The sequence below is a fragment of the Pseudorasbora parva genome, chromosome 22, assembly GCF_024679245.1.
Source record: "Pseudorasbora parva isolate DD20220531a chromosome 22, ASM2467924v1, whole genome shotgun sequence".
Lineage (NCBI taxonomy): Eukaryota > Metazoa > Chordata > Actinopteri > Cypriniformes > Gobionidae > Pseudorasbora > Pseudorasbora parva.
This window is the reverse complement of record NC_090193.1, coordinates 4,724,341-4,750,471: the sequence shown is the minus strand read 5'-3', so window position 1 is coordinate 4,750,471 and position 26,131 is coordinate 4,724,341. Positions and strand designations below refer to the sequence as shown.

The 26,131-nt window shown below is 40.3% G+C and overlaps 66 non-coding genes across 66 annotated transcripts; all 66 read right to left on the bottom strand.

Annotated features, from left to right (window-relative positions):
• Positions 1-284: 284 nt before the first annotated feature.
• trnac-gca (transfer RNA cysteine (anticodon GCA)) lies at positions 285-356 on the bottom strand. The gene has a single exon. It is a non-coding gene; the product is annotated as a tRNA-Cys (tRNA).
• A 134-nt stretch (positions 357-490) lies between these two features.
• Positions 491-562, bottom strand: trnac-gca (transfer RNA cysteine (anticodon GCA)). Its single transcript has one exon. It is a non-coding gene; the product is annotated as a tRNA-Cys (tRNA).
• Positions 563-598: 36 nt separating this feature from the next.
• On the bottom strand, positions 599-670 carry trnac-gca (transfer RNA cysteine (anticodon GCA)). The gene has a single exon. It is a non-coding gene; the product is annotated as a tRNA-Cys (tRNA).
• Positions 671-804: 134 nt separating this feature from the next.
• trnac-gca (transfer RNA cysteine (anticodon GCA)) lies at positions 805-876 on the bottom strand. The gene has a single exon. It is a non-coding gene; the product is annotated as a tRNA-Cys (tRNA).
• Positions 877-976: 100 nt separating this feature from the next.
• trnac-gca (transfer RNA cysteine (anticodon GCA)) lies at positions 977-1,048 on the bottom strand. Its single transcript has one exon. It is a non-coding gene; the product is annotated as a tRNA-Cys (tRNA).
• A 443-nt stretch (positions 1,049-1,491) lies between these two features.
• On the bottom strand, positions 1,492-1,563 carry trnac-gca (transfer RNA cysteine (anticodon GCA)). The gene has a single exon. It is a non-coding gene; the product is annotated as a tRNA-Cys (tRNA).
• Positions 1,564-1,869: 306 nt separating this feature from the next.
• Positions 1,870-1,941, bottom strand: trnac-gca (transfer RNA cysteine (anticodon GCA)). The gene has a single exon. It is a non-coding gene; the product is annotated as a tRNA-Cys (tRNA).
• A 133-nt stretch (positions 1,942-2,074) lies between these two features.
• Positions 2,075-2,146, bottom strand: trnac-gca (transfer RNA cysteine (anticodon GCA)). The gene has a single exon. It is a non-coding gene; the product is annotated as a tRNA-Cys (tRNA).
• Positions 2,147-2,692: 546 nt separating this feature from the next.
• On the bottom strand, positions 2,693-2,764 carry trnac-gca (transfer RNA cysteine (anticodon GCA)). The gene has a single exon. It is a non-coding gene; the product is annotated as a tRNA-Cys (tRNA).
• Positions 2,765-3,178: 414 nt separating this feature from the next.
• Positions 3,179-3,250, bottom strand: trnac-gca (transfer RNA cysteine (anticodon GCA)). The gene has a single exon. It is a non-coding gene; the product is annotated as a tRNA-Cys (tRNA).
• Positions 3,251-3,384: 134 nt separating this feature from the next.
• On the bottom strand, positions 3,385-3,456 carry trnac-gca (transfer RNA cysteine (anticodon GCA)). Its single transcript has one exon. It is a non-coding gene; the product is annotated as a tRNA-Cys (tRNA).
• A 100-nt stretch (positions 3,457-3,556) lies between these two features.
• trnac-gca (transfer RNA cysteine (anticodon GCA)) lies at positions 3,557-3,628 on the bottom strand. The gene has a single exon. It is a non-coding gene; the product is annotated as a tRNA-Cys (tRNA).
• A 1,006-nt stretch (positions 3,629-4,634) lies between these two features.
• trnac-gca (transfer RNA cysteine (anticodon GCA)) lies at positions 4,635-4,706 on the bottom strand. The gene has a single exon. It is a non-coding gene; the product is annotated as a tRNA-Cys (tRNA).
• A 133-nt stretch (positions 4,707-4,839) lies between these two features.
• trnac-gca (transfer RNA cysteine (anticodon GCA)) lies at positions 4,840-4,911 on the bottom strand. The gene has a single exon. It is a non-coding gene; the product is annotated as a tRNA-Cys (tRNA).
• Positions 4,912-5,153: 242 nt separating this feature from the next.
• trnac-gca (transfer RNA cysteine (anticodon GCA)) lies at positions 5,154-5,225 on the bottom strand. The gene has a single exon. It is a non-coding gene; the product is annotated as a tRNA-Cys (tRNA).
• A 100-nt stretch (positions 5,226-5,325) lies between these two features.
• Positions 5,326-5,397, bottom strand: trnac-gca (transfer RNA cysteine (anticodon GCA)). The gene has a single exon. It is a non-coding gene; the product is annotated as a tRNA-Cys (tRNA).
• A 135-nt stretch (positions 5,398-5,532) lies between these two features.
• Positions 5,533-5,604, bottom strand: trnac-gca (transfer RNA cysteine (anticodon GCA)). Its single transcript has one exon. It is a non-coding gene; the product is annotated as a tRNA-Cys (tRNA).
• A 100-nt stretch (positions 5,605-5,704) lies between these two features.
• trnac-gca (transfer RNA cysteine (anticodon GCA)) lies at positions 5,705-5,776 on the bottom strand. Its single transcript has one exon. It is a non-coding gene; the product is annotated as a tRNA-Cys (tRNA).
• A 131-nt stretch (positions 5,777-5,907) lies between these two features.
• On the bottom strand, positions 5,908-5,979 carry trnac-gca (transfer RNA cysteine (anticodon GCA)). The gene has a single exon. It is a non-coding gene; the product is annotated as a tRNA-Cys (tRNA).
• Positions 5,980-6,113: 134 nt separating this feature from the next.
• Positions 6,114-6,185, bottom strand: trnac-gca (transfer RNA cysteine (anticodon GCA)). The gene has a single exon. It is a non-coding gene; the product is annotated as a tRNA-Cys (tRNA).
• A 134-nt stretch (positions 6,186-6,319) lies between these two features.
• On the bottom strand, positions 6,320-6,391 carry trnac-gca (transfer RNA cysteine (anticodon GCA)). Its single transcript has one exon. It is a non-coding gene; the product is annotated as a tRNA-Cys (tRNA).
• Positions 6,392-6,491: 100 nt separating this feature from the next.
• Positions 6,492-6,563, bottom strand: trnac-gca (transfer RNA cysteine (anticodon GCA)). Its single transcript has one exon. It is a non-coding gene; the product is annotated as a tRNA-Cys (tRNA).
• Positions 6,564-7,569: 1,006 nt separating this feature from the next.
• Positions 7,570-7,641, bottom strand: trnac-gca (transfer RNA cysteine (anticodon GCA)). The gene has a single exon. It is a non-coding gene; the product is annotated as a tRNA-Cys (tRNA).
• A 133-nt stretch (positions 7,642-7,774) lies between these two features.
• Positions 7,775-7,846, bottom strand: trnac-gca (transfer RNA cysteine (anticodon GCA)). The gene has a single exon. It is a non-coding gene; the product is annotated as a tRNA-Cys (tRNA).
• A 242-nt stretch (positions 7,847-8,088) lies between these two features.
• On the bottom strand, positions 8,089-8,160 carry trnac-gca (transfer RNA cysteine (anticodon GCA)). The gene has a single exon. It is a non-coding gene; the product is annotated as a tRNA-Cys (tRNA).
• Positions 8,161-8,260: 100 nt separating this feature from the next.
• trnac-gca (transfer RNA cysteine (anticodon GCA)) lies at positions 8,261-8,332 on the bottom strand. The gene has a single exon. It is a non-coding gene; the product is annotated as a tRNA-Cys (tRNA).
• A 135-nt stretch (positions 8,333-8,467) lies between these two features.
• On the bottom strand, positions 8,468-8,539 carry trnac-gca (transfer RNA cysteine (anticodon GCA)). Its single transcript has one exon. It is a non-coding gene; the product is annotated as a tRNA-Cys (tRNA).
• A 100-nt stretch (positions 8,540-8,639) lies between these two features.
• trnac-gca (transfer RNA cysteine (anticodon GCA)) lies at positions 8,640-8,711 on the bottom strand. The gene has a single exon. It is a non-coding gene; the product is annotated as a tRNA-Cys (tRNA).
• Positions 8,712-8,842: 131 nt separating this feature from the next.
• trnac-gca (transfer RNA cysteine (anticodon GCA)) lies at positions 8,843-8,914 on the bottom strand. Its single transcript has one exon. It is a non-coding gene; the product is annotated as a tRNA-Cys (tRNA).
• A 536-nt stretch (positions 8,915-9,450) lies between these two features.
• Positions 9,451-9,522, bottom strand: trnas-gga (transfer RNA serine (anticodon GGA)). Its single transcript has one exon. It is a non-coding gene; the product is annotated as a tRNA-Ser (tRNA).
• Positions 9,523-9,764: 242 nt separating this feature from the next.
• trnac-gca (transfer RNA cysteine (anticodon GCA)) lies at positions 9,765-9,836 on the bottom strand. Its single transcript has one exon. It is a non-coding gene; the product is annotated as a tRNA-Cys (tRNA).
• A 100-nt stretch (positions 9,837-9,936) lies between these two features.
• On the bottom strand, positions 9,937-10,008 carry trnac-gca (transfer RNA cysteine (anticodon GCA)). Its single transcript has one exon. It is a non-coding gene; the product is annotated as a tRNA-Cys (tRNA).
• Positions 10,009-10,142: 134 nt separating this feature from the next.
• Positions 10,143-10,214, bottom strand: trnac-gca (transfer RNA cysteine (anticodon GCA)). Its single transcript has one exon. It is a non-coding gene; the product is annotated as a tRNA-Cys (tRNA).
• A 100-nt stretch (positions 10,215-10,314) lies between these two features.
• Positions 10,315-10,386, bottom strand: trnac-gca (transfer RNA cysteine (anticodon GCA)). Its single transcript has one exon. It is a non-coding gene; the product is annotated as a tRNA-Cys (tRNA).
• A 1,006-nt stretch (positions 10,387-11,392) lies between these two features.
• trnac-gca (transfer RNA cysteine (anticodon GCA)) lies at positions 11,393-11,464 on the bottom strand. Its single transcript has one exon. It is a non-coding gene; the product is annotated as a tRNA-Cys (tRNA).
• Positions 11,465-11,597: 133 nt separating this feature from the next.
• trnac-gca (transfer RNA cysteine (anticodon GCA)) lies at positions 11,598-11,669 on the bottom strand. The gene has a single exon. It is a non-coding gene; the product is annotated as a tRNA-Cys (tRNA).
• A 242-nt stretch (positions 11,670-11,911) lies between these two features.
• trnac-gca (transfer RNA cysteine (anticodon GCA)) lies at positions 11,912-11,983 on the bottom strand. Its single transcript has one exon. It is a non-coding gene; the product is annotated as a tRNA-Cys (tRNA).
• A 100-nt stretch (positions 11,984-12,083) lies between these two features.
• trnac-gca (transfer RNA cysteine (anticodon GCA)) lies at positions 12,084-12,155 on the bottom strand. The gene has a single exon. It is a non-coding gene; the product is annotated as a tRNA-Cys (tRNA).
• Positions 12,156-12,290: 135 nt separating this feature from the next.
• On the bottom strand, positions 12,291-12,362 carry trnac-gca (transfer RNA cysteine (anticodon GCA)). Its single transcript has one exon. It is a non-coding gene; the product is annotated as a tRNA-Cys (tRNA).
• A 100-nt stretch (positions 12,363-12,462) lies between these two features.
• On the bottom strand, positions 12,463-12,534 carry trnac-gca (transfer RNA cysteine (anticodon GCA)). Its single transcript has one exon. It is a non-coding gene; the product is annotated as a tRNA-Cys (tRNA).
• A 131-nt stretch (positions 12,535-12,665) lies between these two features.
• Positions 12,666-12,737, bottom strand: trnac-gca (transfer RNA cysteine (anticodon GCA)). Its single transcript has one exon. It is a non-coding gene; the product is annotated as a tRNA-Cys (tRNA).
• Positions 12,738-13,273: 536 nt separating this feature from the next.
• trnac-gca (transfer RNA cysteine (anticodon GCA)) lies at positions 13,274-13,345 on the bottom strand. The gene has a single exon. It is a non-coding gene; the product is annotated as a tRNA-Cys (tRNA).
• A 242-nt stretch (positions 13,346-13,587) lies between these two features.
• Positions 13,588-13,659, bottom strand: trnac-gca (transfer RNA cysteine (anticodon GCA)). The gene has a single exon. It is a non-coding gene; the product is annotated as a tRNA-Cys (tRNA).
• Positions 13,660-13,759: 100 nt separating this feature from the next.
• Positions 13,760-13,831, bottom strand: trnac-gca (transfer RNA cysteine (anticodon GCA)). Its single transcript has one exon. It is a non-coding gene; the product is annotated as a tRNA-Cys (tRNA).
• A 306-nt stretch (positions 13,832-14,137) lies between these two features.
• On the bottom strand, positions 14,138-14,209 carry trnac-gca (transfer RNA cysteine (anticodon GCA)). The gene has a single exon. It is a non-coding gene; the product is annotated as a tRNA-Cys (tRNA).
• Positions 14,210-14,545: 336 nt separating this feature from the next.
• On the bottom strand, positions 14,546-14,617 carry trnac-gca (transfer RNA cysteine (anticodon GCA)). Its single transcript has one exon. It is a non-coding gene; the product is annotated as a tRNA-Cys (tRNA).
• A 644-nt stretch (positions 14,618-15,261) lies between these two features.
• On the bottom strand, positions 15,262-15,333 carry trnac-gca (transfer RNA cysteine (anticodon GCA)). Its single transcript has one exon. It is a non-coding gene; the product is annotated as a tRNA-Cys (tRNA).
• Positions 15,334-15,575: 242 nt separating this feature from the next.
• trnac-gca (transfer RNA cysteine (anticodon GCA)) lies at positions 15,576-15,647 on the bottom strand. The gene has a single exon. It is a non-coding gene; the product is annotated as a tRNA-Cys (tRNA).
• Positions 15,648-15,747: 100 nt separating this feature from the next.
• On the bottom strand, positions 15,748-15,819 carry trnac-gca (transfer RNA cysteine (anticodon GCA)). The gene has a single exon. It is a non-coding gene; the product is annotated as a tRNA-Cys (tRNA).
• Positions 15,820-17,204: 1,385 nt separating this feature from the next.
• On the bottom strand, positions 17,205-17,276 carry trnac-gca (transfer RNA cysteine (anticodon GCA)). Its single transcript has one exon. It is a non-coding gene; the product is annotated as a tRNA-Cys (tRNA).
• Positions 17,277-17,409: 133 nt separating this feature from the next.
• Positions 17,410-17,481, bottom strand: trnac-gca (transfer RNA cysteine (anticodon GCA)). Its single transcript has one exon. It is a non-coding gene; the product is annotated as a tRNA-Cys (tRNA).
• Positions 17,482-18,208: 727 nt separating this feature from the next.
• Positions 18,209-18,280, bottom strand: trnac-gca (transfer RNA cysteine (anticodon GCA)). Its single transcript has one exon. It is a non-coding gene; the product is annotated as a tRNA-Cys (tRNA).
• Positions 18,281-18,412: 132 nt separating this feature from the next.
• Positions 18,413-18,484, bottom strand: trnac-gca (transfer RNA cysteine (anticodon GCA)). Its single transcript has one exon. It is a non-coding gene; the product is annotated as a tRNA-Cys (tRNA).
• Positions 18,485-19,084: 600 nt separating this feature from the next.
• Positions 19,085-19,156, bottom strand: trnac-gca (transfer RNA cysteine (anticodon GCA)). The gene has a single exon. It is a non-coding gene; the product is annotated as a tRNA-Cys (tRNA).
• A 134-nt stretch (positions 19,157-19,290) lies between these two features.
• trnac-gca (transfer RNA cysteine (anticodon GCA)) lies at positions 19,291-19,362 on the bottom strand. The gene has a single exon. It is a non-coding gene; the product is annotated as a tRNA-Cys (tRNA).
• A 727-nt stretch (positions 19,363-20,089) lies between these two features.
• On the bottom strand, positions 20,090-20,161 carry trnac-gca (transfer RNA cysteine (anticodon GCA)). Its single transcript has one exon. It is a non-coding gene; the product is annotated as a tRNA-Cys (tRNA).
• A 132-nt stretch (positions 20,162-20,293) lies between these two features.
• trnac-gca (transfer RNA cysteine (anticodon GCA)) lies at positions 20,294-20,365 on the bottom strand. Its single transcript has one exon. It is a non-coding gene; the product is annotated as a tRNA-Cys (tRNA).
• An 807-nt stretch (positions 20,366-21,172) lies between these two features.
• On the bottom strand, positions 21,173-21,244 carry trnac-gca (transfer RNA cysteine (anticodon GCA)). Its single transcript has one exon. It is a non-coding gene; the product is annotated as a tRNA-Cys (tRNA).
• A 414-nt stretch (positions 21,245-21,658) lies between these two features.
• trnac-gca (transfer RNA cysteine (anticodon GCA)) lies at positions 21,659-21,730 on the bottom strand. Its single transcript has one exon. It is a non-coding gene; the product is annotated as a tRNA-Cys (tRNA).
• A 308-nt stretch (positions 21,731-22,038) lies between these two features.
• On the bottom strand, positions 22,039-22,110 carry trnac-gca (transfer RNA cysteine (anticodon GCA)). The gene has a single exon. It is a non-coding gene; the product is annotated as a tRNA-Cys (tRNA).
• Positions 22,111-22,243: 133 nt separating this feature from the next.
• trnac-gca (transfer RNA cysteine (anticodon GCA)) lies at positions 22,244-22,315 on the bottom strand. The gene has a single exon. It is a non-coding gene; the product is annotated as a tRNA-Cys (tRNA).
• A 1,774-nt stretch (positions 22,316-24,089) lies between these two features.
• trnac-gca (transfer RNA cysteine (anticodon GCA)) lies at positions 24,090-24,161 on the bottom strand. The gene has a single exon. It is a non-coding gene; the product is annotated as a tRNA-Cys (tRNA).
• Positions 24,162-24,294: 133 nt separating this feature from the next.
• Positions 24,295-24,366, bottom strand: trnac-gca (transfer RNA cysteine (anticodon GCA)). Its single transcript has one exon. It is a non-coding gene; the product is annotated as a tRNA-Cys (tRNA).
• A 415-nt stretch (positions 24,367-24,781) lies between these two features.
• On the bottom strand, positions 24,782-24,853 carry trnac-gca (transfer RNA cysteine (anticodon GCA)). The gene has a single exon. It is a non-coding gene; the product is annotated as a tRNA-Cys (tRNA).
• A 340-nt stretch (positions 24,854-25,193) lies between these two features.
• On the bottom strand, positions 25,194-25,265 carry trnac-gca (transfer RNA cysteine (anticodon GCA)). Its single transcript has one exon. It is a non-coding gene; the product is annotated as a tRNA-Cys (tRNA).
• Positions 25,266-25,992: 727 nt separating this feature from the next.
• trnac-gca (transfer RNA cysteine (anticodon GCA)) lies at positions 25,993-26,064 on the bottom strand. The gene has a single exon. It is a non-coding gene; the product is annotated as a tRNA-Cys (tRNA).
• Between the last annotated feature and the right edge of the window lie 67 nt (positions 26,065-26,131).

The following is a 26,131-nucleotide window of genomic DNA, read 5'->3' as shown; positions in this document are numbered from 1 at the left end:
CGGAGACCTCTTGATCTGCAGTCAAATGCTCTACCCCTGAGCTACACCCCCTTTTTGAAAAGCCACTTAAATAAATAATAAAATAAATCTTTGAATGAAACACAATTTAGATATGTATGGCTTGTCTGAAAGTAGGCTGATATAAATGAACCACATAACAGATTAGGTCAAGCTAAAGGGGGCATCTGGATTTGAACCGGGTAACTCTTGATCTGCAGTCAAATGCTCTACCACTGAGCTATACCCCCTTTCTTTTAGTATAAAAGTACCAGAGAACATTTCAAAGGGGGCATCCGGATTTGAACCGGAGACCTCTTGATCTGCAGTCAAATGCTCTACCAGTGAGCTATACCCCCTTTCTTGAAAACCATTTAAATAAATAAAAAAAAAATCTTTGTTTTAAACAAGCCTGACATATCGCAAGCACAATGGAGATATGTCTGGCTTGTCTGAAAGTAGGCTAGTATAAAAGAACCAGAGAACATGTCAAAGGGGGCATCCGGATTTGAACCGGAGACCTCTTGATCTGCAGTCAAATGCTCTACCACTGAGCTATACCCCCTTTCTTTTAGTATAAAAGTACCAGAGAACATTTCAAAGGGGGCATCCGGATTTGAACCGGAGACCTCTTGATCTGCAGTCAAATGCTCTACCAGTGAGCTATACCCCCTTTCTTGAAAACCATTTAAATAAATAAAAAAAAAATCTTTGTTTTAAACAAGCCTGACATATCGCAAGCACAATGGAGATATGTCTGGCTTGTCTGAAAGTAGGCTAGTATGAAAGTACCAGAGAACATATCAAAGGGGGCATCCGGATTTGAGCCGGAGACCTCTTGATCTGCAGTCAAATGCTCTACCACTGAGCTATACCCCCTTTCTCGAAAATCCTATCTCGAAAGACAAGTGAGATATGTCTGGCTTGTCTGAAAGTAGGCTGGTATAAATGAACCACAGAACAGATTTGTTCAAGCGGAAGGGGGCATCCGGATTTGAACCGGAGACCTCTTGATCTGCAGTCAAATGCTCTACCACTGAGCTATACCCCCTTTCTGGAAAACCATTTAAATAAAAATAAAAATACCTTTGTTTTAAACAAGCCTGACATATCGCAAGCACAATTAAGATATGTCTGGCTTGTCTGAAAGTAGGCTAGTATAAAAGTACCAGAGAACATGTCAAAGGGGGCATCCGGATTTGAATCGGAGACCTCTTGATCTGCAGTCAAATGCTCTACCACTGAGCTATACCCCCTTCCTTTTAAACTATTTAAATAAATTATAAAATCTTTGTTTTAAACAAGCCTGACATATAGCAAGCACAAATGACATATGTCTGGTTTGTCTGAAAGTAGGCTAGTATAAAAGCAGCAGAGAACATGTCAAAGGGGGCATCCGGATTTGAACGGAGACCTCTTGATCTGCAGTCAAATGCTCTACCACTGAGCTATACCCCCTTTCTTTTAGTATAAAAGTACCAGAGAACATGTCAAAGGGGGCATCCGGATTTGAACCGGAGACCTCTTGATCTGCAGTCAAATGCTCTACCAGTGAGCTATACCCCCTTTCTTGAAAACCATTTAAATAAATAAATAAAAAATCTTTGTTTTAAACAAGCCTGACATATCGCAAGCACAATAGAGATATGTCTGTTTTGTCTGAAAGTAGGCTAGCATGAAAGTACCAGAGAACATGTCAAAGGCGGCATCCGGATTTGAGCCGGAGACCTCTTGATCTGCAGTCAAATGCTCTACCACTGAGCTATACCCCCTTTCTGGAAAATCATATCTCGAAACACAATTTAGATATTTCTGTCTTGTCGAAAAGTAGGCTAGTATAAATGCACCACAGAACAGATTAGGTCAGGCTAAAGGGAGCATCCGGATTTGAACCGGAGATCTCTTGATCTGCAGTCAAATGCTCTACCACTGAGCTATACCCCCTTTCTTGAAAACCATTTAAATACATTTAAAAAAATCTTTGTTTTAAACAAGCCTAACATATCGCAAGCACAATGGAGATATGTCTGGCTTGTCTGAAAGTAGGCTAGTATAAAAGTACCAGAGAACATGTCAAAGGGGGCATCCGGATTTGAACTGGAGACCTCTTGATCTGCAGTCAAATGCTCTACCACTGAGCTATACCCCCTTTCTTTTAGGATAAAAGTACCAGAGAACATTTCAAAGGGGGCATCCGGATTTGAAGCGGAGACCTCTTGATCTGCAGTCAAATGCTCTACCCCTGAGCTACACCCCCTTTTTGAAAAGCCACTTAAATAAATAATAAAATAAATCTTTGAATGAAACACAATTTAGATATGTATGGCTTGTCTGAAAGTAGGCTGATATAAATGAACCACATAACAGATTAGGTCAAGCTAAAGGGGGCATCTGGATTTGAACCGGGTAACTCTTGATCTGCAGTCAAATGCTCTACCACTGAGCTATACCCCCTTTCTTTTAGTATAAAAGTACCAGAGAACATTTCAAAGGGGGCATCCGGATTTGAACCGGAGACCTCTTGATCTGCAGTCAAATGCTCTACCAGTGAGCTATACCCCCTTTCTTGAAAACCATTTAAATAAATAAAAAAAAATCTTTGTTTTAAACAAGCCTGACATATCGCAAGCACAATGGAGATATGTCTGGCTTGTCTGAAAGTAGGCTAGTATAAAAGAACCAGAGAACATGTCAAAGGGGGCATCCGGATTTGAACCGGAGACCTCTTGATCTGCAGTCAAATGCTCTACCACTGAGCTATACCCCCTTTCTTTTAGTATAAAAGTACCAGAGAACATTTCAAAGGGGGCATCCGGATTTGAACCGGAGACCTCTTGATCTGCAGTCAAATGCTCTACCAGTGAGCTATACCCCCTTTCTTGAAAACCATTTAAATAAATAAATAAAAAATCTTTGTTTTAAACAAGCCTGACATATCGCAAGCACAATGGAGATATGTCTGGCTTGTCTGAAAGTAGGCTAGTATGAAAGTACCAGAGAACATATCAAAGGGGGCATCTGGATTTGAGCCGGAGACCTCTTGATCTGCAGTCAAATGCTCTACCACTGAGCTATACCCCCTTTCTGAAAAACCATATCTCGAAACACAATTTAGATATTTCTGTCTTGTCGAAAAGTAGGCTAGTATAAATGCACCACAGAACAGATTAGGTCAGGCTAAAGGGGGCATCCGGATTTGAACCGGAGACCTCTTGATCTGCAGTCAAATGCTCTACCACTGAGCTATACCCCCTCTCTTGAAAACCATTTAAATACATTTAAAAAAAATCTTTGTTTTAAACAAGCCTAACATATCGCAAGCACAATGGAGATATGTCTGGCTTGTCTGAAAGTAGGCAAGTATAAAAGTACCAGAGAACATGTCAAAGGGGGCATCCGGATTTGAACCGGAGACCTCTTGATCTGCAGTCAAATGCTCTACCACTGAGCTATACCCCCTTTCTCGAAAATCCTATCTCGAAAGACAAGTGAGATATGTCTGGCTTGTCTGAAAGTAGGCTGGTATAAATGAACCACAGAACAGATTTGTTCAAGCGGAAGGGGGCATCTGGATTTGAACCGGAGACCTCTTGATCTGCAGTCAAATGCTCTACCACTGAGCTATACCCCCTTTCTGGAAAACCATTTAAATAAAAATAAAAATACCTTTGTTTTAAACAAGCCTGACATATCGCAAGCACAATTAAGATATGTCTGGCTTGTCTGAAAGTAGGCTAGTATAAAAGTACCAGAGAACATGTCAAAGGGGGCATCCGGATTTGAATCGGAGACCTCCTGATCTGCAGTCAAATGCTCTACCACTGAGCTATACCCCCTTCCTTTTAAACTATTTAAATAAATTATAAAATCTTTGTTTTAAACAAGCCTGACATATAGCAAGCACAAATGACATATGTCTGGTTTGTCTGAAAGTAGGCTAGTATAAAAGCAGCAGAGAACATGTCAAAGGGGACATCCGGATTTGAACGGAGACCTCTTGATCTGCAGTCAAATGCTCTACCCCTGAGCTATACCCCCTTTCTGCAAAGCCACTTACATAAATAATTAAATAAATCTTTGAATGAAACACAATTTAGATATGTATGGCTTGTCTGAAAGTAGGCTAGTATAAAAGTACCAGAGAACATGTCAAAGGGGCATCCGGATTTGAACGGAGACCTCTTGATCTGCAGTCAAATGCTCTACCACTGAGCTATACCCCCTTTCTTTTAGTATAAAAGTACCAGAGAACATGTCAAAGGGGGCATCCGGATTTGAACCGGAGACCTCTTGATCTGCAGTCAAATGCTCTACCAGTGAGCTATACCCCCTTTCTTGAAAACCATTTAAATAAATAAATAAAAAATCTTTGTTTTAAACAAGCCTGACATATCGCAAGCACAATAGAGATATGTCTGTTTTGTCTGAAAGTAGGCTAGCATGAAAGTACCAGAGAACATGTCAAAGGCGGCATCCGGATTTGAGCCGGAGACCTCTTGATCTGCAGTCAAATGCTCTACCACTGAGCTATACCCCCTTTCTGGAAAATCATATCTCGAAACACAATTTAGATATTTCTGTCTTGTCGAAAAGTAGGCTAGTATAAATGCACCACAGAACAGATTAGGTCAGGCTAAAGGGAGCATCCGGATTTGAACCGGAGATCTCTTGATCTGCAGTCAAATGCTCTACCACTGAGCTATACCCCCTTTCTTGAAAACCATTTAAATACATTTAAAAAAATCTTTGTTTTAAACAAGCCTAACATATCGCAAGCACAATGGAGATATGTCTGGCTTGTCTGAAAGTAGGCTAGTATAAAAGTACCAGAGAACATGTCAAAGGGGGCATCCGGATTTGAACTGGAGACCTCTTGATCTGCAGTCAAATGCTCTACCACTGAGCTATACCCCCTTTCTTTTAGGATAAAAGTACCAGAGAACATTTCAAAGGGGGCATCCGGATTTGAAGCGGAGACCTCTTGATCTGCAGTCAAATGCTCTACCAGTGAGCTATACCCCCTTTCTTGAAAACCATTTAAATAAATAAATAAAAAATCTTTGTTTTAAACAAGCCTGACATATCGCAAGCAAAATGGAGATATGTCTGGCTTGTCTGAAAGTAGGCTAGTATGAAAGTACCAGAGAACATGTCAAAGGGGGCATCCGGATTTGAGCCGGAGACCTCTTGATCTGCAGTCAAATGCTCTACCACTGAGCTATACCCCCTTTCTCGAAAATCCTATCTCGAAAGACAAGTGAGATATGTCTGGCTTGTCTGAAAGTAGGCTAGTATAAATGCACCACAGAACAGATTAGGTCAGGCTAAAGGGGGCATCTGGATTTGAACCGGAGACCTCTTGATCTGCAGTCAAATGCTCTACCACTGAGCTATACCCCCTTTCTTGAAAACCATTTAAATACATTTAAAAAAAAATCTTTGTTTTAAACAAGCCTAACATATCGCAAGCACAATGGAGATATGTCTGGCTTGTCTGAAAGTAGGCTAGTATAAAAGTACCAGAGAACATGTCAAAGGGGGCATCCAGATTTGAACCGGAGACCTCTTGATCTGCAGTCAAATGCTCTACCACTGAGCTATACCCCCTTTCTCGAAAATCCTATCTCGAAAGACAAGTGAGATATGTCTGGCTTGTCTGAAAGTAGGCTGGTATAAATGAACCACAGAACAGATTTGTTCAAGCGGAAGGGGGCATCCGGATTTGAACCGGAGACCTCTTGATCTGCAGTCAAATGCTCTACCACTGAGCTATACCCCCTTTCTTGAATTTTTTTTAAATAAATTTAAAATAATCTTTGTTTTAACAAACCGACATATAGCAAGCACAAATGACATATGTCTGGTTTGTCTGAAAGTAGGCTAGTATAAATGTACCAGAGAACATGTCAAAGGGGGCATCCGGATTTGAACCGGAGACCTCTTGATCTGCAGTCAAATGCTCTACCCCTGAGCTATACCCCCTTTCTTGAAAAGCATTTAAATAATTTTTTTTAAAATCTTTGTTTTAAACAAGCCTGACATATCGCAAGCACAGTGGAGATATGTCTGGCTTGTCTGAAAGTAGGCTAGTATAAAAGTACCAGAGAACATGTCAAAGGGAGCATCCGGATTTGAACCGGAGACCTCTTGATCTGCAGTCAAATGCTCTACCACTGAGCTATACCCCCTCTCTTGAAAACCATTTAAATACATTTAAAAAAAATCTTTGTTTTAAACAAGCCTAACATATCGCAAGCACAATGGAGATATGTCTGGCTTGTCTGAAAGTAGGCAAGTATAAAAGTACCAGAGAACATGTCAAAGGGGGCATCCGGATTTGAACCGGAGACCTCTTGATCTGCAGTCAAATGCTCTACCACTGAGCTATACCCCCTTTCTCGAAAATCCTATCTCGAAAGACAAGTGAGATATGTCTGGCTTGTCTGAAAGTAGGCTGGTATAAATGAACCACAGAACAGATTTGTTCAAGCGGAAGGGGGCATCTGGATTTGAACCGGAGACCTCTTGATCTGCAGTCAAATGCTCTACCACTGAGCTATACCCCCTTTCTGGAAAACCATTTAAATAAAGATAAAAATACCTTTGTTTTAAACAAGCCTGACATATCGCAAGCACAATTAAGATATGTCTGGCTTGTCTGAAAGTAGGCTAGTATAAAAGTACCAGAGAACATGTCAAAGGGGGCATCCGGATTTGAATCGGAGACCTCCTGATCTGCAGTCAAATGCTCTACCACTGAGCTATACCCCCTTCCTTTTAAACTATTTAAATAAATTATAAAATCTTTGTTTTAAACAAGCCTGACATATAGCAAGCACAAATGACATATGTCTGGTTTGTCTGAAAGTAGGCTAGTATAAAAGCAGCAGAGAACATGTCAAAGGGGACATCCGGATTTGAACGGAGACCTCTTGATCTGCAGTCAAATGCTCTACCCCTGAGCTATACCCCCTTTCTGCAAAGCCACTTACATAAATAATTAAATAAATCTTTGAATGAAACACAATTTAGATATGTATGGCTTGTCTGAAAGTAGGCTAGTATAAAAGTACCAGAGAACATGTCAAAGGGGCATCCGGATTTGAACGGAGACCTCTTGATCTGCAGTCAAATGCTCTACCACTGAGCTATACCCCCTTTCTTTTAGTATAAAAGTACCAGAGAACATGTCAAAGGGGGCATCCGGATTTGAACCGGAGACCTCTTGATCTGCAGTCAAATGCTCTACCAGTGAGCTATACCCCCTTTCTTGAAAACCATTTAAATAAATAAATAAAAAATCTTTGTTTTAAACAAGCCTGACATATCGCAAGCACAATAGAGATATGTCTGTTTTGTCTGAAAGTAGGCTAGCATGAAAGTACCAGAGAACATGTCAAAGGCGGCATCCGGATTTGAGCCGGAGACCTCTTGATCTGCAGTCAAATGCTCTACCACTGAGCTATACCCCCTTTCTGGAAAATCATATCTCGAAACACAATTTAGATATTTCTGTCTTGTCGAAAAGTAGGCTAGTATAAATGCACCACAGAACAGATTAGGTCAGGCTAAAGGGAGCATCCGGATTTGAACCGGAGATCTCTTGATCTGCAGTCAAATGCTCTACCACTGAGCTATACCCCCTTTCTTGAAAACCATTTAAATACATTTAAAAAAATCTTTGTTTTAAACAAGCCTAACATATCGCAAGCACAATGGAGATATGTCTGGCTTGTCTGAAAGTAGGCTAGTATAAAAGTACCAGAGAACATGTCAAAGGGGGCATCCGGATTTGAACTGGAGACCTCTTGATCTGCAGTCAAATGCTCTACCACTGAGCTATACCCCCTTTCTTTTAGGATAAAAGTACCAGAGAACATTTCAAAGGGGGCATCCGGATTTGAAGCGGAGACCTCTTGATCTGCAGTCAAATGCTCTACCAGTGAGCTATACCCCCTTTCTTGAAAACCATTTAAATAAATAAATAAAAAATCTTTGTTTTAAACAAGCCTGACATATCGCAAGCAAAATGGAGATATGTCTGGCTTGTCTGAAAGTAGGCTAGTATGAAAGTACCAGAGAACATGTCAAAGGGGGCATCCGGATTTGAGCCGGAGACCTCTTGATCTGCAGTCAAATGCTCTACCACTGAGCTATACCCCCTTTCTCGAAAATCCTATCTCGAAAGACAAGTGAGATATGTCTGGCTTGTCTGAAAGTAGGCTAGTATAAATGCACCACAGAACAGATTAGGTCAGGCTAAAGGGGGCATCCGGATTTGAACCGGAGACCTCTTGATCTGCAGTCAAATGCTCTACCACTGAGCTATACCCCCTTTCTTGAAAACCATTTAAATACATTTAAAAAAAAATCTTTGTTTTAAACAAGCCTAACATATCGCAAGCACAATGGAGATATGTCTGGCTTGTCTGAAAGTAGGCTAGTATAAAAGTACCAGAGAACATGTCAAAGGGGGCATCCAGATTTGAACCGGAGACCTCTTGATCTGCAGTCAAATGCTCTACCACTGAGCTATACCCCCTTTCTCGAAAATCCTATCTCGAAAGACAAGTGAGATATGTCTGGCTTGTCTGAAAGTAGGCTGGTATAAATGAACCACAGAACAGATTTGTTCAAGCGGAAGGGGGCATCCGGATTTGAACCGGAGACCTCTTGATCTGCAGTCAAATGCTCTACCACTGAGCTATACCCCCTTTCTTGAATTTTTTTTAAATAAATTTAAAATAATCTTTGTTTTAACAAACCGACATATAGCAAGCACAAATGACATATGTCTGGTTTGTCTGAAAGTAGGCTAGTATAAATGTACCAGAGAACATGTCAAAGGGGGCATCCGGATTTGAACCGGAGACCTCTTGATCTGCAGTCAAATGCTCTACCCCTGAGCTATACCCCCTTTCTTGAAAACCATTTAAATAATTTTTTTTAAAATCTTTGTTTTAAACAAGCCTGACATATCGCAAGCACAGTGGAGATATGTCTGGCTTGTCTGAAAGTAGGCTAGTATAAAAGTACCAGAGAACATGTCAAAGGGAGCATCCGGATTTGAACCGGAGACCTCTTGATCTGCAGTCAAATGCTCTACCCCTGAGCTACACCCCCTTTTTGAAAAGCCACTTAAATAAATAATAAAATAAATCTTTGAATGAAACACAATTTAGATATGTATGGCTTGTCTGAAAGTAGGCTGATATAAATGAACCACATAACAGATTAGGTCAAGCTAAAGGGGGCATCTGGATTTGAACCGGGTAACTCTTGATCTGCAGTCAAATGCTCTACCAGTGAGCTATACCCCCTTTCTGGAAAACCATTTAAATAAATAAAAAAAAATCTTTGTTTTAAACAAGCCTGACATATCGCAAGCACAATGGAGATATGTCTGGCTTGTCTGAAAGTAGGCTAGTATAAAAGAACCAGAGAACATGTCAAAGGGGGCATCCGGATTTGAACCGGAGACCTCTTGATCTCCAGTCAAATGCTCTACCACTGAGCTATACCCCCTTTCTTTTAGTATAAAAGTACCAGAGAACATTTCAAAGGGGGCATCCGGATTTGAACCGGAGACCTCTTGATCTGCAGTCAAATGCTCTACCAGTGAGCTATACCCCCTTTCTTGAAAACCATTTAAATAAATAAAAAAAAAATCTTTGTTTTAAACAAGCCTGACATATCGCAAGCACAATGGAGATATGTCTGGCTTGTCTGAAAGTAGGCTAGTATGAAAGTACCAGAGAACATATCAAAGGGGGCATCCGGATTTGAGCCGGAGACCTCTTGATCTGCAGTCAAATGCTCTACCACTGAGCTATACCCCCTTTCTGAAAAACCATATCTCGAAACACAATTTAGATATTTCTGTCTTGTCGAAAAGTAGGCTAGTATAAATGCACCACAGAACAGATTAGGTCAGGCTAAAGGGGGCATCCGGATTTGAACCGGAGACCTCTTGATCTGCAGTCAAATGCTCTACCACTGAGCTATACCCCCTCTCTTGAAAACCATTTAAATACATTTAAAAAAAATCTTTGTTTTAAACAAGCCTAACATATCGCAAGCACAATGGAGATATGTCTGGCTTGTCTGAAAGTAGGCAAGTATAAAAGTACCAGAGAACATGTCAAAGGGGGCATCCGGATTTGAACCGGAGACCTCTTGATCTGCAGTCAAATGCTCTACCACTGAGCTATACCCCCTTTCTCGAAAATCCTATCTCGAAAGACAAGTGAGATATGTCTGGCTTGTCTGAAAGTAGGCTGGTATAAATGAACCACAGAACAGATTTGTTCAAGCGGAAGGGGGCATCCGGATTTGAACCGGAGACCTCTTGATCTGCAGTCAAATGCTCTACCACTGAGCTATACCCCCTTTCTGGAAAACCATTTAAATAAAAATAAAAATACCTTTGTTTTAAACAAGCCTGACATATCGCAAGCACAATTAAGATATGTCTGGCTTGTCTGAAAGTAGGCTAGTATAAAAGTACCAGAGAACATGTCAAAGGGGGCATCCGGATTTGAATCGGAGACCTCCTGATCTGCAGTCAAATGCTCTACCACTGAGCTATACCCCCTTCCTTTTAAACTATTTAAATAAATTATAAAATCTTTGTTTTAAACAAGCCTGACATATAGCAAGCACAAATGACATATGTCTGGTTTGTCTGAAAGTAGGCTAGTATAAAAGCAGCAGAGAACATGTCAAAGGGGACATCCGGATTTGAACGGAGACCTCTTGATCTGCAGTCAAATGCTCTACCCCTGAGCTATACCCCCTTTCTGCAAAGCCACTTACATAAATAATTAAATAAATCTTTGAATGAAACACAATTTAGATATGTATGGCTTGTCTGAAAGTAGGCTAGTATAAAAGTACCAGAGAACATGTCAAAGGGGCATCCGGATTTGAACGGAGACCTCTTGATCTGCAGTCAAATGCTCTACCACTGAGCTATACCCCCTTTCTTTTAGTATAAAAGTACCAGAGAACATGTCAAAGGGGGCATCCGGATTTGAACCGGAGACCTCTTGATCTGCAGTCAAATGCTCTACCAGTGAGCTATACCCCCTTTCTTGAAAACCATTTAAATAAATAAATAAAAAATCTTTGTTTTAAACAAGCCTGACATATCGCAAGCACAATAGAGATATGTCTGTTTTGTCTGAAAGTAGGCTAGCATGAAAGTACCAGAGAACATGTCAAAGGCGGCATCCGGATTTGAGCCGGAGACCTCTTGATCTGCAGTCAAATGCTCTACCACTGAGCTATACCCCCTTTCTGGAAAATCATATCTCGAAACACAATTTAGATATTTCTGTCTTGTCGAAAAGTAGGCTAGTATAAATGCACCACAGAACAGATTAGGTCAGGCTAAAGGGAGCATCCGGATTTGAACCGGAGATCTCTTGATCTGCAGTCAAGTGCTCTACCACTGAGCTATACCCCCTTTCTTGAAAACCATTTAAATACATTTAAAAAAATCTTTGTTTTAAACAAGCCTAACATATCGCAAGCACAATGGAGATATGTCTGGCTTGTCTGAAAGTAGGCTAGTATAAAAGTACCAGAGAACATGTCAAAGGGGGCATCCGGATTTGAACTGGAGACCTCTTGATCTGCAGTCAAATGCTCTACCACTGAGCTATACCCCCTTTCTTTTAGGATAAAAGTACCAGAGAACATTTCAAAGGGGGCATCCGGATTTGAAGCGGAGACCTCTTGATCTGCAGTCAAATGCTCTACCAGTGAGCTATACCCCCTTTCTTGAAAACCATTTAAATAAATAAATAAAAAATCTTTGTTTTAAACAAGCCTGACATATCGCAAGCAAAATGGAGATATGTCTGGCTTGTCTGAAAGTAGGCTAGTATGAAAGTACCAGAGAACATGTCAAAGGGGGCATCCGGATTTGAGCCGGAGACCTCTTGATCTGCAGTCAAATGCTCTACCACTGAGCTATACCCCCTTTCTCGAAAATCCTATCTCGAAAGACAAGTGAGATATGTCTGGCTTGTCTGAAAGTAGGCTAGTATAAATGCACCACAGAACAGATTAGGTCAGGCTAAAGGGGGCATCCGGATTTGAACCGGAGACCTCTTGATCTGCAGTCAAATGCTCTACCACTGAGCTATACCCCCTTTCTTGAAAACCATTTAAATACATTTAAAAAAAAATCTTTGTTTTAAACAAGCCTAACATATCGCAAGCACAATGGAGATATGTCTGGCTTGTCTGAAAGTAGGCTAGTATAAAAGTACCAGAGAACATGTCAAAGGGGGCATCCAGATTTGAACCGGAGACCTCTTGATCTGCAGTCAAATGCTCTACCACTGAGCTATACCCCCTTTCTCGAAAATCCTATCTCGAAAGACAAGTGAGATATGTCTGGCTTGTCTGAAAGTAGGCTGGTATAAATGAACCACAGAACAGATTTGTTCAAGCGGAAGGGGGCATCCGGATTTGAACCGGAGACCTCTTGATCTGCAGTCAAATGCTCTACCACTGAGCTATACCCCCTTTCTTGAATTTTTTTTAAATAAATTTAAAATAATCTTTGTTTTAACAAACCGACATATAGCAAGCACAAATGACATATGTCTGGTTTGTCTGAAAGTAGGCTAGTATAAATGTACCAGAGAACATGTCAAAGGGGGCATCCGGATTTGAACCGGAGACCTCTTGATCTGCAGTCAAATGCTCTACCCCTGAGCTATACCCCCTTTCTTGAAAACCATTTAAATAATTTTTTTAAAAATCTTTGTTTTAAACAAGCCTGACATATCGCAAGCACAGTGGAGATATGTCTGGCTTGTCTGAAAGTAGGCTAGTATAAAAGTACCAGAGAACATGTCAAAGGGAGCATCCGGATTTGAACCGGAGACCTCTTGATCTGCAGTCAAATGCTCTACCCCTGAGCTACACCCCCTTTTTGAAAAGCCACTTAAATAAATAATAAAATAAATCTTTGAATGAAACACAATTTAGATATGTATGGCTTGTCTGAAAGTAGGCTGATATAAATGAACCACATAACAGATTAGGTCAAGCTAAAGGGGGCATCTGGATTTGAACCGGGTAACTCTTGATCTGCAGTCAAATGCTCTACCAGTGAGCTATACCCCCTTTCTTGAAAACCATTTAAATAAATAAAAAAAAATCTTTGTTTTAAACAAGCCTGACATATCGCAAGCACAATGGAGATATGTCTGGCTTGTCTGAAAGTAGGCTAGTATAAAAGAACCAGAGAACATGTCAAAGGGGGCATCCGGATTTGAACCGGAGACCTCTTGATCTGCAGTCAAATGCTCTACCACTGAGCTATACCCCCTTTCTTTTAGTATAAAAGTACCAGAGAACATTTCAAAGGGGGCATCCGGATTTGAACCGGAGACCTCTTGATCTGCAGTCAAATGCTCTACCAGTGAGCTATACCCCCTTTCTTGAAAACCATTTAAATAAATAAAAAAAAAATCTTTGTTTTAAACAAGCCTGACATATCGCAAGCACAATGGAGATATGTCTGGCTTGTCTGAAAGTAGGCTAGTATGAAAGTACCAGAGAACATATCAAAGGGGGCATCCGGATTTGAGCCGGAGACCTCTTGATCTGCAGTCAAATGCTCTACCACTGAGCTATACCCCCTTTCTGAAAAACCATATCTCGAAACACAATTTAGATATTTCTGTCTTGTCGAAAAGTAGGCTAGTATAAATGCACCACAGAACAGATTAGGTCAGGCTAAAGGGGGCATCCGGATTTGAACCGGAGACCTCTTGATCTGCAGTCAAATGCTCTACCACTGAGCTATACCCCCTCTCTTGAAAACCATTTAAATACATTTAAAAAAAATCTTTGTTTTAAACAAGCCTAACATATCGCAAGCACAATGGAGATATGTCTGGCTTGTCTGAAAGTAGGCAAGTATAAAAGTACCAGAGAACATGTCAAAGGGGGCATCCGGATTTGAAACGGAGACCTCTTGATCTGCAGTCAAATGCTCTACCACTGAGCTATACCCCCTTTCTCGAAAATCCTATCTCGAAAGACAAGTGAGATATGTCTGGCTTGTCTGAAAGTAGGCTGGTATAAATGAACCACAGAACAGATTTGTTCAAGCGGAAGGGGGCATCCGGATTTGAACCGGAGACCTCTTGATCTGCAGTCAAATGCTCTACCACTGAGCTATACCCCCTTTCTGGAAAACCATTTAAATAAAAATAAAAATACCTTTGTTTTAAACAAGCCTGACATATCGCAAGCACAATTAAGATATGTCTGGCTTGTCTGAAAGTAGGCTAGTATAAAAGTACCAGAGAACATGTCAAAGGGGGCATCCGGATTTGAATCGGAGACCTCTTGATCTGCAGTCAAATGCTCTACCACTGAGCTATACCCCCTTCCTTTTAAACTATTTAAATAAATTATAAAATCTTTGTTTTAAACAAGCCTGACATATAGCAAGCACAAATGACATATGTCTGGTTTGTCTGAAAGTAGGCTAGTATAAATGTACCAGAGAACATGTCAAAGGGGGCATCCGGATTTGAACCGGAGACCTCTTGATCTGCAGTCAAATGCTCTACCCCTGAGCTATACCCCCTTTCTTGAAAACCATTTAAATAATTTTTTTAAAAATCTTTGTTTTAAACAAGCCTGACATATCGCAAGCACAGTGGAGATATGTCTGGCTTGTCTGAAAGTAGGCTAGTATAAAAGTACCAGAGAACATGTCAAAGGGAGCATCCGGATTTGAACCGGAGACCTCTTGATCTGCAGTCAAATGCTCTACCCCTGAGCTACACCCCCTTTTTGAAAAGCCACTTAAATAAATAATAAAATAAATCTTTGAATGAAACACAATTTAGATATGTATGGCTTGTCTGAAAGTAGGCTGATATAAATGAACCACATAACAGATTAGGTCAAGCTAAAGGGGGCATCTGGATTTGAACCGGGTAACTCTTGATCTGCAGTCAAATGCTCTACCACTGAGCTATACCCCCTTTCTTTTAGTATAAAAGTACCAGAGAACATTTCAAAGGGGGCATCCGGATTTGAACCGGAGACCTCTTGATCTGCAGTCAAATGCTCTACCAGTGAGCTATACCCCCTTTCTTGAAAACCATTTAAATAAATAAAAAAAAATCTTTGTTTTAAACAAGCCTGACATATCGCAAGCACAATGGAGATATGTCTGGCTTGTCTGAAAGTAGGCTAGTATAAAAGAACCAGAGAACATGTCAAAGGGGGCATCCGGATTTGAACCGGAGACCTCTTGATCTGCAGTCAAATGCTCTACCACTGAGCTATACCCCCTTTCTTTTAGTATAAAAGTACCAGAGAACATTTCAAAGGGGGCATCCGGATTTGAACCGGAGACCTCTTGATCTGCAGTCAAATGCTCTACCAGTGAGCTATACCCCCTTTCTTGAAAACCATTTAAATAAATAAAAAAAAAATCTTTGTTTTAAACAAGCCTGACATATCGCAAGCACAATGGAGATATGTCTGGCTTGTCTGAAAGTAGGCTAGTATGAAAGTACCAGAGAACATATCAAAGGGGGCATCCGGATTTGAGCCGGAGACCTCTTGATCTGCAGTCAAATGCTCTACCACTGAGCTATACCCCCTTTCTGAAAAACCATATCTCGAAACACAATTTAGATATTTCTGTCTTGTCGAAAAGTAGGCTAGTATAAATGCACCACAGAACAGATTAGGTCAGGCTAAAGGGGGCATCCGGATTTGAACCGGAGACCTCTTGATCTGCAGTCAAATGCTCTACCACTGAGCTATACCCCCTCTCTTGAAAACCATTTAAATACATTTAAAAAAAATCTTTGTTTTAAACAAGCCTAACATATCGCAAGCACAATGGAGATATGTCTGGCTTGTCTGAAAGTAGGCAAGTATAAAAGTACCAGAGAACATGTCAAAGGGGGCATCCGGATTTGAAACGGAGACCTCTTGATCTGCAGTCAAATGCTCTACCACTGAGCTATACCCCCTTTCTCGAAAATCCTATCTCGAAAGACAAGTGAGATATGTCTGGCTTGTCTGAAAGTAGGCTGGTATAAATGAACCACAGAACAGATTTGTTCAAGCGGAAGGGGGCATCCGGATTTGAACCGGAGACCTCTTGATCTGCAGTCAAATGCTCTACCACTGAGCTATACACCCTTTCTGGAAAACCATTTAAATAAAAATAAAAATACCTTTGTTTTAAACAAGCCTGACATATCGCAAGCACAATTAAGATATGTCTGGCTTGTCTGAAAGTAGGCTAGTATAAAAGTACCAGAGAACATGTCAAAGGGGGCATCCGGATTTGAATCGGAGACCTCTTGATCTGCAGTCAAATGCTCTACCACTGAGCTATACCCCCTTCCTTTTAAACTATTTAAATAAATTATAAAATCTTTGTTTTAAACAAGCCTGACATATAGCAAGCACAAATGACATATGTCTGGTTTGTCTGAAAGTAGGCTAGTATAAAAGCAGCAGAGAACATGTCAAAGGGGGCATCCGGATTTGAACGGAGACCTCTTGATCTGCAGTCAAATGCTCTACCCCTGAGCTATACCCCCTTTCTGCAAAGCCACTTACATAAATAATTAAATAAATCTTTGAATGAAACACAATTTAGATATGTATGGCTTGTCTGAAAGTAGGCTAGTATAAAAGTACCAGAGAACATGTCAAAGGGGGCATCCGGATTTGAACGGAGACCTCTTGATCTGCAGTCAAATGCTCTACCACTGAGCTATACCCCCTTTCTTTTAGTATAAAAGTACCAGAGAACATGTCAAAGGGGGCATCCGGATTTGAACCGGAGACCTCTTGATCTGCAGTCAAATGCTCTACCAGTGAGCTATACCCCCTTTCTTGAAAACCATTTAAATAAATAAATAAAAAATCTTTGTTTTAAACAAGCCTGACATATCGCAAGCACAATAGAGATATGTCTGTTTTGTCTGAAAGTAGGCTAGCATGAAAGTACCAGAGAACATGTCAAAGGCGGCATTCGGATTTGAGCCGGAGACCTCTTGATCTGCAGTCAAATGCTCTACCACTGAGCTATACCCCCTTTCTGGAAAATCATATCTCGAAACACAATTTAGATATTTCTGTCTTGTCGAAAAGTAGGCTAGTATAAATGCACCACAGAACAGATTAGGTCAGGCTAAAGGGAGCATCCGGATTTGAACCGGAGATCTCTTGATCTGCAGTCAAATGCTCTACCACTGAGCTATACCCCCTTTCTTGAAAACCATTTAAATACATTTAAAAAAATCTTTGTTTTAAACAAGCCTAACATATCGCAAGCACAATGGAGATATGTCTGGCTTGTCTGAAAGTAGGCTAGTATAAAAGTACCAGAGAACATGTCAAAGGGGGCATCCGGATTTGAACTGGAGACCTCTTGATCTGCAGTCAAATGCTCTACCACTGAGCTATACCCCCTTCCTTTTAAACTATTTAAATAAATTATAAAATCTTTGTTTTAAACATGCCTGACATATAGCAAGCAGAAATTACATATGTCTGGTTTGTCTGAAAGTAGGCTAGTATAAAAGCAGCAGAGAACATGTCAAAGGGGGAATCTGGATTTGAACCAGAGACCTCTTGATCTGCAGTCAAATGCTCTACCACTGAGCTATACCCGCTTTCTTGAAAACCATTTAAATAAATAAAATAAAAATCTTTGTTTTAAACAAGCCTGACATATCGCAAGCACAAGTGAGATATGTCTGGCTTGTCTGAATGTAGGCTAGTACAAAAGTACCAGAAAACATGGCAAAAGGGGCATCAGGATTTGAACCAGAGACCTCTTGATCTGCAGTCAAATGCTCTACCCCTGAGCTATACCCCCTTTCTGGAAAGTTACTTACATAAATAATTAAATAAATCTTTGAATGAAACACAATTTAGATATGTATGGCTTGTCTGAAAGTAGGCTAGTATAAAAGTACCAGAGAACATGTCAAAGGGGGCATCCGGATTTGAACGGAGACCTCTTGATCTGCAGTCAAATGCTCTACCACTGAGCTATACCCCCTTTCTTGAAAACTATTTAAATAAATTTAAAAAATATTTGTTTTAAACAAGCCTGACATATAGAAAGCACAAATGACATATGTCTGGTTTGTCTGAAAGTAGGCTAGTATAAAATTACCAGAGAACATGTCAAAGGGGGCATCCGGATTTGAACCGGGGACCTCTTGATCTGCAGTCAAATGCTCTACCACTGAGCTATACCGCCTTTCTTGAAAACTAGTTAAATAAATTAAAAAAATCTTTGTTATCAACAAGCCTGACATATAGCAAGCACAAATGACATATGTCTGGTTTGTTTGAAAGTAGGCTAGAATAAAAGTACCAGAGAACATGTCAAAGGGGGCATCCGGATTTGAACCGGAGACCTCTTGATCTGCAGTCAAATGCTCTACCCCTGAGCTATACCCCCTTTCCGGAAAGCCACTTACATAAATAATTAAATAAATCTTTGAATGAAACACAATTTAGATATGTATGGCTTGTCTGAAAGTAGGCTAGTATAAAAGTACCAGAGAACATGTCAAAGGGGGCATCCGGATTTGAACGGAGACCTCTTGATCTGCAGTCAAATGCTCTACCATTGAGCTATACCCCCTTTCTTTTAGTATAAAAGTACCAGAGAACATTTCAAAGGGGGCATCCGGATTTGAACCGGAGACCTCTTGATCTGCAGTCAAATGCTCTACCAGTGAGCTATACCCCCTTTCTTGAAAACCATTTAAATAAATAAATAAAAAATCTTTGTTTTAAACAAGCCTGACATATCACAAGCACAATAGAGATATGTCTGTTTTGTCTGAAAGTAGGCTAGTATGAAAGTACCAGAGAACATGTCAAAGGCGGCATCCGGATTTGAGCCGGAGACCTCTTGATCTGCAGTCAAATGCTCTACCACTGAGCTATACCCCCTTTCTGGAAAACCATATCTCGAAACACAATTTAGATATTTCTGTCTTGTCGAAAAGTAGGCTAGTATAAATGCACCACAGAACAGATTAGGTCAGGCTAAAGGGGGCATCCGGATTTGAACCGGAGACATCTTGATCTGCAGTCAAATGCTCTACCACTGAGCTATACCCCCTTTCTGGAAAACCATTTAGATAAATTAAAAAAAAACCTTTGTTTTAAACAAGCCTGACATATCGCAAGCACAATTAAGATATGTCTGGCTTGTCTGAAAGTAGGCTAGTATAAAAGTACCAGAGAACATGTCAAAGGGGGCATCCGGATTTGAACCGGAGACCTCTTGATCTGCAGTCAAATGCTCTACCACTGAGCTATACCCCCTTCCTTTTAAACTATTTAAATAAATTATAAAATCTTTGTTTTAAACATGCCTGACATATAGCAAGCAGAAATGACATATGTCTGGTTTGTCTGAAAGTAGGCTAGTATAAAAGCAGCAGAGAACATGTCAAAGGGGGAATCTGGATTTGAACCAGAGACCTCTTGATCTGCAGTCAAATGCTCTACCACTGAGCTATACCCGCTTTCTTGAAAACCATTTAAATAAATAAAATAAAAATCTTTGTTTTAAACAAGCCTGACATATCGCAAGCACAAGTGAGATATGTCTGGCTTGTCTGAATGTAGGCTAGTACAAAAGTACCAGAAAACATGGCAAAAGGGGCATCAGGATTTGAACCAGAGACCTCTTGATCTGCAGTCAAATGCTCTACCCCTGAGCTATACCCCCTTTCTGGAAAGTTGCTTACATAAATAATTAAATAAATCTTTGAATGAAACACAATTTAGATATGTATGGCTTGTCTGAAAGTAGGCTAGTATAAAAGTACCAGAGAACATGTCAAAGGGGGCATCCGGATTTGAACGGAGACCTCTTGATCTGCAGTCAAATGCTCTACCACTGAGCTATACCCCCTTTCTTGAAAACTATTTAAATAAATTTAAAAAATATTTGTTTTAAACAAGCCTGACATATAGAAAGCACAAATGACATATGTCTGGTTTGTCTGAAAGTAGGCTAGTATAAAATTACCAGAGAACATGTCAAAGGGGGCATCCGGATTTGAACCGGGGACCTCTTGATCTGCAGTCAAATGCTCTACCACTGAGCTATACCGCCTTTCTTGAAAACTGGTTAAATAAATTAAAAAAATCTTTGTTATCAACAAGCCTGACATATAGCAAGCACAAATGACATATGTCTGGTTTGTTTGAAAGTAGGCTAGAATAAAAGTACCAGAGAACATGTCAAAGGGGGCATCCGGATTTGAACCGGAGACCTCTTGATCTGCAGTCAAATGCTCTACCCCTGAGCTATACCCCCTTTCTGGAAAGCCACTTACATAAATAATTAAATAAATCTTTGAATGAAACACAATTTAGATATGTATGGCTTGTCTGAAAGTAGGCTAGTATAAAAGTACCAGAGAACATGTCAAAGGGGGCATCCGGATTTGAACGGAGACCTCTTGATCTGCAGTCAAATGCTCTACCATTGAGCTATACCCCCTTTCTTTTAGTATTAAAGTACCAGAGAACATTTCAAAGGGGGCATCCGGATTTGAACCGGAGACCTCTTGATCTGCAGTCAAATGCTCTACCAGTGAGCTATACCCCCTTTCTTGAAAACCATTTAAATAAATAAAAAAAAAATCTTTGTTTTAAACAAGCCTGACATATCGCAAGCACAATAGAGATATGTCTGTTTTGTCTGAAAGTAGGCTAATATGAAAGTACCAGAGAACATGTCAAAGGCGGCATCCGGATTTGAGCCGGAGACCTCTTGATCTGCAGTCAAATGCTCTACCACTGAGCTATACCCCCTTTCTGGAAAACCATATCTCGAAACACAATTTAGATATTTCTGTCTTGTCGAAAAGTAGGCTAGTATAAATGCACCACAGAACAGATTAGGTCAGGCTAAAGGGGGCATCCGGATTTGAACCGGAGACCTCTTTATCTGCAGTCAAATGCTCTACCACTGAGCTATACCCCCTTTCTTGAAAACCATTTAAATACATTTAAAAAAAAATCTTTGTTTTAAACAAGCCTAACATATCGCAAGCACAATGGAGATATGTCTGGCTTATCTGAAAGTAGGCTAGTATGAAAGTACCAGAGAACATGTCAAAGGGGGCATCCGGATTTGAACCGGAGACCTCTTGATCTGCAGTCAAATGCTCTACCACTGAGCTATACCCCCTTTCTTTTAGTATAAAAGTACCAGAGAACATTTCAAAGGGGGCATCCGGATTTGAACCGGAGACCTCTTGATCTGCAGTCAAATGCTCTACCAGTGAGCTATACCCCCTTTCTTGAAAACCATTTAAATAAATAAATAAAAAATCTTTGTTTTAAACAAGCCTGACATATCGCAAGCACAATGGAGATATGTCTGGCTTGTCTGAAAGTAGGCTAGTATGAAAGTACCAGAGAACATGTCAAAGGGGGCATCCGGATTTGAGCCGGAGACCTCTTGATCTGCAGTCAAATGCTCTACCACTGAGCTATACACCCTTTCTGAAAAACCACATCTCGAAACACAATTTAGATATTTCTGTCTTGTCGAAAAGTAGGCTAGTATAAATGCACCACAGAACAGATTAGGTCAGGCTAAAGGGGGCATCCGGATTTGAACCGGAGACCTCTTGATCTGCAGTCAAATGCTCTACCACTGAGCTATACCCCCTTTCTTGAAAACCATTTAAATACATTTAAAAAAAAATCTTTGTTTTAAACAAGCCTAACATATCGCAAGCACAATGGAGATATGTCTGGCTTGTCTGAAAGTAGGCTAGTATAAAAGTACCAGAGAACATGTCAAAGGGGGCATCCAGATTTGAACCGGAGACCTCTTGATCTGCAGTCAAATGCTCTACCACTTAGCTATACCCCATTTCTGGACAAATCCTATCTCGAAAGACAAGTGAGATATGTCTGGCTTGTCTGAAAGTAGGCTGGTATAAATGAACCACAGAACAGATTTGTTCAAGCTGAAGGGGGCATCCGGATTTGAACCGGAGACCTCTTGATCTGCAGTCAAATGCTCTACCACTGAGCTATACCCCCTTTCTGGAAAACCATTTAGATAAATTAAAAAAAACCTTTGTTTTAAACAAGCCTGACATATCGCAAGCACAATTAAGATATGTCTGGCTTGTCTGAAAGTAGGCTAGTATAAAAGTACCAGAGAACATGTCAAAGGGGGCATCCGGATTTGAACCGGAGACCTCTTGATCTGCAGTCAAATGCTCTACCACTGAGCTATACCCCCTTCCTTTTAAACTATTTAAATAAATTATAAAATCTTTGTTTTAAACATGCCTGACATATAGCAAGCAGAAATGACATATGTCTGGTTTGTCTGAAAGTAGGCTAGTATAAAAGCAGCAGAGAACATGTCAAAGGGGGAATCTGGATTTGAACCAGAGACCTCTTGATCTGCAGTCAAATGCTCTACCACTGAGCTATACCTGCTTTCTTGAAAACCATTTAAATAAATAAAATAAAAATCTTTGTTTTAAACAAGCCTGACATATCGCAAGCACAAGTGAGATATGTCTGGCTTGTCTGAATGTAGGCTAGTACAAAAGTACCAGAAAACATGGCAAAAGGGGCATCAGGATTTGAACCAGAGACCTCTTGATCTGCAGTCAAATGTTCTACCCCTGAGCTATACCCCCTTTCTGGAAAGTTACTTACATAAATAATTAAATAAATCTTTGAATGAAACACAATTTAGATATGTATGGCTTGTCTGAAAGTAGGCTAGTATAAAAGTACCAGAGAACATGTCAAAGGGGGCATCCGGATTTGAACGGAGACCTCTTGATCTGCAGTCAAATGCTCTACCACTGAGCTATACCCCCTTTCTCGAAAATCCTATCTCGAAAGACAAGTGAGATATGTCTGGCTTGTCTGAAAGTAGGCTGGTATAAATGAACCACAGAACAGATTTGTTCAAGCGGAGGGGGGCATCCGGATTTGAACCGGAGACCTCTTGATCTGCAGTCAAATGCTCTACCACTGAGCTATACCCACTTTCTGGAAAACCATTTAAATAAAAATAAAAATACCTTTGTTTTAAACAAGCCTGACATATCGCAAGCACAATTAAGATATGTCTGGCTTGTCTGAAAGTAGGCTAGTATAAAAGTACCAGAGAACATGTCAAAGGGGGCATCGGGATTTGAATCGGAGACCTCTTGAGCTGCAGTCAAATGCTCTACCACTGAGCTATACCCCCTTCCTTTTAAACTATTTAAATAAATTATAAAATCTTTGTTTTAAACAAGCCTGACATATAGCAAGCACAAATGACATATGTCTGGTTTGTCTGAAAGTAGGCTAGTATAAAAGCAGCAGAGAACATGTCAAAGGGGGCATCCGGATTTGAACGGAGACCTCTTGATCTGCAGTCAAATGCTCTACCCCTGAGCTATACCCCCTTTCTGCAAAGCCACTTACATAAATAATTAAATAAATCTTTGAATGAAACACAATTTAGATATGTATGGCTTGTCTGAAAGTAGGCTAGTATAAAAGTACCAGAGAACATGTCAAAGGGGGCATCCGGATTTGAACGGAGACCTCTTGATCTGCAGTCAAATGCTCTACCACTGAGCTATACCCCCTTTCTTTTAGTATAAAAGTACCAGAGAACATGTCAAAGGGGGCATCCGGATTTGAACCGGAGACCTCTTGATCTGCAGTCAAATGCTCTACCAGTGAGCTATACCCCCTTTCTTGAAAACCATTTAAATAAATAAATAAAAAATCTTTGTTTTAAACAAGCCTGACATATCGCAAGCACAATAGAGATATGTCTGTTTTGTCTGAAAGTAGGCTAGCATGAAAGTACCAGAGAACATGTCAAAGGCGGCATCCGGATTTGAGCCGGAGTCCTCTTGATCTGCAGTCAAATGCTCTACCACTGAGCTATACCCCCTTTCTGGAAAATCATATCTCGAAACACAATTTAGATATTTCTGTCTTGTCGAAAAGTAGGCTAGTATAAATGCACCACAGAACAGATTAGGTCAGGCTAAAGGGAGAATCCGGATTTGAACCGGAGATCTCTTGATCTGCAGTCAAATGCTCTACCACTGAGCTATACCCCCTTTCTTGAAAACCATTTAAATACATTTAAAAAAATCTTTGTTTTAAACAAGCCTAACATATCGCAAGCACAATGGAGATATGTCTGGCTTGTCTGAAAGTAGGCTAGTATAAAAGTACCAGAGAACATGTCAAAGGGGGCATCCGGATTTGAACTGGAGACCTCTTGATCTGCAGTCAAATGCTCTACCACTGAGCTATACCCCCTTTCTTTTAGGATAAAAGTACCAGAGAACATTTCAAAAGGGGGCATCCGGATTTGAACCGGAGACCTCTTGATCTGCAGTCAAATGCTCTACCAGTGAGCTATACCCCCTTTCTTGAAAACCATTTAAATAAATAAATAAAAAATCTTTGTTTTAAACAAGCCTGACATATCGCAAGCAAAATGGAGATATGTCTGGCTTGTCTGAAAGTAGGCTAGTATGAAAGTACCAGAGAACATGTCAAAGGGGGCATCCGGATTTGAGCCGGAGACTTCTTCATCTGCAGTCAAATGCTCTACCACTGAGCTATACCCCCTTTCTGAAAAACCATATCTCGAAGCACAATTTAGATATTTCTGTCTTGTCGAAAAGTAGGCTAGTATAAATGCACCACAGAACAGATTAGGTCAGGCTAAAGGGGGCATCCGGATTTGAACCGGAGACCTCTTGATCTGCAGTCAAATGCTCTACCACTGAGCTATACCCCCTTTCTGGAAAACCATTTAAATACATTTAAAAAAAATCTTTGTTTTAAACAAGCCTAACATATCGCAAGCACAATGGAGATATGTCTGGCTTGTCTGAAAGTAGGCTAGTATAAAAGTACCAGAGAACATGTCAAAGGGGGCATCCAGATTTGAACCGGAGACATCTTGATCTGCAGTCAAATGCTCTACCACTGAGCTATACCCCCTTTCTGGAAAACCATTTAGATAAATTAAAAAAAAACCTTTGTTTTAAACAAGCCTGACATATCGCAAGCACAATTAAGATATGTCTGGCTTGTCTGAAAGTAGGCTAGTATAAAAGTACCAGAGAACATGTCAAAGGGGGCATCCGGATTTGAACCGGAGACCTCTTGATCTGCAGTCAAATGCTCTACCACTGAGCTATACCCCCTTCCTTTTAAACTATTTAAATAAATTATAAAATCTTTGTTTTAAACATGCCTGACATATAGCAAGCAGAAATGACATATGTCTGGTTTGTCTGAAAGTAGGCTAGTATAAAAGCAGCAGAGAACATGTCAAAGGGGGAATCTGGATTTGAACCAGAGACCTCTTGATCTGCAGTCAAATGCTCTACCACTGAGCTATACCCGCTTTCTTGAAAACCATTTAAATAAATAAAATAAAAATCTTTGTTTTAAACAAGCCTGACATATCGCAAGCACAAGTGAGATATGTCTGGCTTGTCTGAATGTAGGCTAGTACAAAAGTACCAGAAAACATGGCAAAAGGGGCATCAGGATTTGAACCAGAGACCTCTTGATCTGCAGTCAAATGCTCTACCCCTGAGCTATACCCCCTTTCTGGAAAGTTGCTTACATAAATAATTAAATAAATCTTTGAATGAAACACAATTTAGATATGTATGGCTTGTCTGAAAGTAGGCTAGTATAAAAGTACCAGAGAACATGTCAAAGGGGGCATCCGGATTTGAACGGAGACCTCTTGATCTGCAGTCAAATGCTCTACCACTGAGCTATACCCCCTTTCTTGAAAACTATTTAAATAAATTTAAAAAATATTTGTTTTAAACAAGCCTGACATATAGAAAGCACAAATGACATATGTCTGGTTTGTCTGAAAGTAGGCTAGTATAAAATTACCAGAGAACATGTCAAAGGGGGCATCCGGATTTGAACCGGGGACCTCTTGATCTGCAGTCAAATGCTCTACCACTGAGCTATACCGCCTTTCTTGAAAACTAGTTAAATAAATTAAAAAAATCTTTGTTATCAACAAGCCTGACATATAGCAAGC